A 6,743-nucleotide genomic window follows, 5' to 3' on the forward strand; every position below is an offset into this window, starting at 1 on the left:
CATGCGGATTTTGTGGTTTTCAGATGCAGGACGTGAGGTTTCTCGCTGAGGCATGCTGGAGACTTCTGGATTAGCGAAGATCCTTTGTTCTCGGGACTCCGTCTCAGTTTATATATCTTGTTTAGATACTTTTATCTCCACTAAATAATACAAACTGTGATGACTCCTCTTATAGGAGATTTTTAGAGAATAGGGTTCTGTATTTGTATCCCTTTGGGTTTCCTTTGGGGTTTCCTTATTTTATTATATGTATATATATATTGCTATGCTCGGACCGGTTATCTTCGCTTCTGGATTTGAGTTTTGATATTCCCATTTTGACACTCTTTTGTATATATATAATCTCGCGTTAACTTATCCTTTGCTCGTTGCGTTATCGATCGGAGTGTTGCGCTTTCGAGTTGCGATTTTTGTTTACCCCTTTTTCTACAAAGGCTCATAGTTATAATCCTTATTCACACTACTATACGTACTAGATTTTTGTTTTAGAGGTCGTAATACCTTGCCATCTCTGGATTATGACTTAAGCATAAGACTCTGTATGGTAGGGTGTTACAGTGCGCGTCGCGCGTTCAATCAAGCATCGCCTAGTGTGCGTGCGCACAACTACTTGTGCGTATGCACGGGTAGAGATTTTCAGCAGAGTGTCCGGATGCACACGTCTGTGTGTCCGCACATGCCTTCAATAAAATCTCACGTGACTTGCGATTTTGGAGGTTTGGAGGCCCATTTCTGAAGCCATTTAGCTCACAAGAAAGGGAAAAGGAAGACCATACCATAGCATAACATTAGTGTAGCTTGGGAGTAGTAGTACATAGCTTTAGTATAGTTTTTTCCTTTAAGTTTTTCATCATCTTCTCTTCTAGGGTTTATACTAGGGTGATGAGTGAAATTTTGACGGTTTAGAATTTCACAAATAAATTCTCGTTGAAGTATGGTTTCTAAACCAACAATAATCCTTTCATACAAAAATTTGGTTGTCACAAGTAACAAACCCCTAAAAAAAATAACCAAAGTATTCAAACCTCAGGTTGTCTCTCAAGAAATCGCAGGGAAGTGTACTTATAATTGGTTATGGGATTTTATCTTTTTGGGTTTTTGAAAGGTTGAACAAGGAATGTAAATGACAAGAAAGTAAACTAATAGCTAAGAAAGCTCTTGGCAAGGTATGAGAATTAGAAGTCCTATCCTAGCTATCCTTATCAATTGTGACATCAATTGTCCATTGCTCCCACTTAGTTAACCTCTAACTATGAAGGAAAGTCAAGTGGATGAATCAATTTGATTCCTCAAGTCCTAGTCAACTCCTAAGGAAAGACTAGCTTTAGAGAGGGATTCATCAACGAGCAACTTTCAATTATCAATCAACAAAGGTGTTTGATAACTCAAGAGTCTCCAAGTACTCAACCAAAGCCAAAAGGAGAGAAATCTACACTAAAATCCAACCAAGCATTTTCTCAAACACTTGGAAGGCATATAACATAAAAACATAGCAATTAATAAGAGATAATAAAATCCAAACAACCAATTACAAATATCAATGACTAACAAATAATAGAAGAAACAATAAATATGAAATACCTCAAATTACAATAAATAGAAAATCAAATCTAACATGAGAATTCATAAACTAAAGTGGAAACATGAAATAATCAATAAGGAAAATAGATAAATTAAAATACTAAGACAAATAAAAGTAGAAGAGAAGCTAAATCAAACTAAGATAGAAATATGAAATTGAGAAGAATTAAAGCTAAAAACCCTAAAACCTAAACAGAGCTAGAAAACTACATCTAAAACCTAAATTTATGTGAATGAAAGTTGTATGAATGAATCAATGTGATTCCCCCACTCTGCAGCCTCTAATATGTATTTTTCGGGCTTGAAACTAGGCCAGAAACAGCTCAGAAATCGCCCTAAGTGATTTCTGATACGTCCAGCATGTGGCTCTGTCACGCGTACGCGTCACTGAATTTTCACAATGTCACGCGTACGCGTGATGCACGTGTGCGCGTTGCGTAACTGTATGGCAACTATGGCAAATTGCATATCATTTTGAAGCCACAGATGTTAGCTTTCTAACGCAACTGGAACCGCCTCATTTGGACATCTGTAGCTCAAGTTATGATCGATTTAGTATGAAGAGGTCAGGCTTGACAGCTTAGCAATTCCTTCAACTTCTTGTATTCCTTCCACTTTTGCATGCTTCCTTTCCATCCTCTTAGCCATTCCTGCCCTATAAACCCTGAAATCACTTAACACACATATCAAGGCATCGAATGGTGATAAGAGAGGATTAAAATTAGCAAATTTAAGGCCAGAGAAGTATGTTTTTAATCATAGCACAAAATTAGGAAAGGAAATGTATGTAAAACATGCAATTTATATGCATAAGTGTGAGAATAATGGATAAAATATACTCAATTTAGCATAAAATATACCACGAAATAGTGGTGCATCAAATCTCCCCACACTTAAACATTAGCATGTCCTCATGCTAAGCTCAAGAGAAACTATAAGAGAGTGAAGAGGAATGGTAAAACTTATGAAATGCAACCTATCTATATGAATGTAACTAAATGCAAAAATACTTCTATCTACTTGGTTAAAAGTAAACAAATTCTCTAAGACAAACATAAATCAGATTCCACTAATTCAAATCGCACAATAAGAGACAAGTAAACTTGTAAGAAGATAGCTCATGAAAGCAGGGAACATAAAATCAAGTGTTGAACCCTCACTGGAAGTGTATATGCACTCTAATCGCTCAACTGTCTGGGGTTAATCCGCTATACTCTTCTCTAGTCATGCTTTCTAAAATTTTGTTCTTCATCTAACCAATCAATAAATATTTAGTGTACAAATGCAAACATCATGAGGTCTGTTCAAGGTTGTAATGGGGCTAAGGTAAGGGGAGGATACATGTATGGCCAAGTGAGCTATAATATGAATCTTTGATTAACCTAAATTCTCACCTAACACACACACTCTATATAATTCTAAAATCATGCCTAGCTACCCAAAATCTCACTTTTGCAAAATTTCACACACTCATGTATTGGGAATTTAATTCCATCTCATATGCATTGATTTTTTTATTCATTTTTTTATTGAACTTAACATTGGGGTAATTTTGTCCTCTTATTCATTTATATTTATTTATTTATTTTATTTTTTTCTTTTTATATGAATGAAAACATAATATATCAATGCATATGGTTTTTCTAATTTCACATGAGTAAGCACCCAAATTCCCAATATTTTTTAGTAAAAACACACCACATTCTCATCAACCCAAGTTCCCACATTTCTCCACACTTAGTTGACACATAATCTCTATCTTAAGCTAACCAAAGATTCAAATAGGGTAATTAATTATTTTTCCGCTTAAGGCTAGTGATGTGGTAATATAAAGAACAAAAAGGGGGTTCAGAAGGCTCAAAGTGGCAAACAAAGGCAAATGAAATGATAGGCTATTTGGGATAAGTAAGCTAATAACAAATGATGGCCTCAATCATATGTATGCATGTAAATACACTAAAAAATGGACATATAGAATGGAACAAACTATAGATTACAATCATAGAGAAGAAAACACACAAGAATAAAATTTATGGTTAAATAATGTAACCATATAATTAAGCTCAAAATCTCACAGGTTGTGTGTTCTTAGCTATAAACCATGTTCCAAATTACAATCTTCAAACAAGTTTAATAATTTTTTTTTTTAATTTAAATGAGTGAAATACTATAAAAAGGGTCTTAAAAAAGAACTTATCATTCCAACCAAGTAGTGGTAGAAGAACATGCACAAAATCAAACAAACATGCAATCAAACATGCAAATGCAACAACTAATTTAACAAGGAAAATTAAACATTGGTGTTAAAATAGGAAATAACCAACCCACGGAAGTCGGTATCGACCTCCCCACACTTAAAGATTGCACCGTCCTCGGTGCATGCCAAGATGTGCAAGTGGACAGGTGGCTCCAACTGACGCTTTTTCTCCAAAGAATGTGCGTAGGAACTTGTTTGCTGCCCCATGTAAAAGTTTTTCGTTTTTCTTCTCGGTGGCCATCCTGAAAGAAGGGGAAAAAGAAGAAAAGTAACCCAGAAATAAAGATAAGAAAACAAATAAAGTATGGGTGGGTTAATGCCAAATAATAAGGGTCTCAATTACATGGTAGCTACAACATGCAAGTGAGAAAACAGTAGAAGCAAATGGCATATCAATAGTGCAAAAATTGCAACAATGGGGAAGAGGTAGTAGATAATGAAAGACAGTATAAATTCATGTCAATGCAAAAGGAACACAGGTATCGTAAAAGATTGGCATTGATAGATAAATAATATCACCCAACAGTGTAAAACAAGTCACTAAGCACCAAAATAATACAAAAGATATTCAACAGTCGAGCAAGAAAATTCAACACCGAAGAAAAAGTATCAAATTTATAAAAGAAAATAAAAACATGCACAAAATTAAAATACCATGAGTGAAAGTATGCAAATGCAAAAAAGAAAATAGAATGAAAGAGAATAAAGATGAGAAGTTAAAGAAATGAAGAAGAAGAAAGTAAGAAAGAAGGAAGAAAGAAGGAGAAATGAGAATGGAACAAGAAACGGACGCGATGCACGCGCATGCATCACGTGTACGCGTGAAAACAAAAATGGCCATGCGACACGTAAGCGTCGTCCACGCGTACGCGTGGATGGCGCAAAATGCATTCTGACGAGTGAGTGTCGGTCACGCGTACGCGTGACTACTCGCACGCTTCCAGCACGGTGGCCACACAACTCTCTGTGCAATTCACACTTTTACGCCGTTTTCATGCCCACGCGTACACGTCATTGACGCTTACGCGTGAGTTGAAATTTCACGTGTACACGTGGGGTGGCTTGTGCGCCACGCACCCCTCCCGCGCGTTTCCATCGCAACTCTCTGTTCATTTTCTCTTTGTTCCGCAGTCACACACGACGCGTGCGCGTCGATTCCTCTTTTTTCTTTTTTTTTTTATAATTGCAAAATAAAAGTAAATATGTAGAACTGGAAATTAAAACTGATAGAAATAAATTAAAACTAATAAAAGGAGGATCATACCATGGTGGGTTGTCTCCCACCTAGCACTTTTATTTACTGTCCTTAAGTTGGGCATTTGGTGAGCTCCGTGTCATGGTGGCTTGTGCTTGAACTCATCTTGAAACTTCCACCAATGCTTGGACTTCCAATAAGCTCTAACATCTCCAAGTAAATTCACCAAGCCTTGATGAAGTTCTTCACAAGCTTCGAGCTTCCAAAGTTGATCCTCTTGTATGCCGGGATCCCAAATCTTGTTTCTACACCCGTCTTTAAGTGGATCATCATTATTCCAACCGGGTGGTTTAGCCTTAGAATTCTCATGTAAGCACCCAAACATCCTCCTAGACCCAATCAATTGAGAATTATACCAACCCTTGCAATTAGGCCTTGATCTTCCAACCATATCGAACCTAGGATGGTGTTGCCAACCACTAACCATCTCCCATTTACTCTTAAAATCGTAAATAGCTCTAAGTTGTCCATCCATTTTAAGTAGACCATATTCAAGTGGGAAAGTAGAGTTTAAGGATAAGAATTTTACCCACTTGAATGTTGTGTTAGATGGTAATGGCTTGGGGGGAGGTATCTCCAGTGGCAGCCTTGCCAATGTATGCTTCAATCTCTTGAGCTCCTCTTTGATGATCTCCACCTCTTGACAAGCCTCTGCAACATTAACCTCTTCCTCTAGTTTAATCGGAGAGGGTTCAATTGTAGGTAAAAACTCATTAATTATTGAACCTATCTTATGATCAACCTCCTCAAAGTCTACAACCATGATATGCCTTGGAGGTTGTACACCCTCCTCAACATCAAATTCAAACTTTTTTGAAGGAGGCTCTATGACTTGAGATTCCCATGGAGGTTCCGCATCTCCTAAGTCCTCAACCACTTCCTCTTCTTCGATAATTTTGGTTTTCTCCGCTTCCTCTAGTACAAAATCTAACTCCTCCTTGATGACTTCCACCTCTTGACAACTTTTTTCAAGGGTCTCTCCTACCTTTACCTTTCGGGCCTCCTCTTACTTCTCTTGAAGTATGTATGCGTGAATCTGATCTAAGACGATCCCTTCTCTCTTGTTCCATGTCAATAGCGTAATTTGGATCATGTTACTCTTGGATTGATGGATATGGGTGAAAAGTAAGTGCACCAGAGTTTGATGGCTGAGTATTGGGGGTAAAGGATGGATCCATACGGGATATAAGAGCTTGGAGAGTAGAAGTGAGACCGGTGAAAGTAGAGATGAGTGTGGTTTGAAGCTCTTGTTGCCCTTGATGAATAACACTAAAGGTATCATCTATGGGAGCTTGGGGTGGATAGGAGGGTTCATTTGTTGGGAGAAAGGACTCATAATGGGAAGGTGGTTCTTCTTGGTAAGGATATGGAGATGGTAAATATTGAGGTGGTGGTTCTGAGTATAGTTCATATGGTTCGTATGGTGGTTGGTGTGGTGGATGAGGGTTAGGGTCATATGGAGGTGAATGGTGGAAAGGAGCTTGTGAGTATGGAAGTTCAAGGCTATGTTGAGGAGGGGGTTCATAGGCATATGGTGGGGCTTGTTGGTAACTACAAGGGGGTCCACCATAGTTATTGTTTTGGTACGCACCTTGGAATGGCTCTTGCTCATAGTAAATTGGTGGAGGTTGGTTGTCACGAAAAGGTCCA

The sequence above is a fragment of the Arachis ipaensis genome, chromosome B01 (assembly GCF_000816755.2).
Source record: "Arachis ipaensis cultivar K30076 chromosome B01, Araip1.1, whole genome shotgun sequence".
In the NCBI taxonomy this organism is placed as follows: Eukaryota; Viridiplantae; Streptophyta; class Magnoliopsida; order Fabales; family Fabaceae; genus Arachis; species Arachis ipaensis.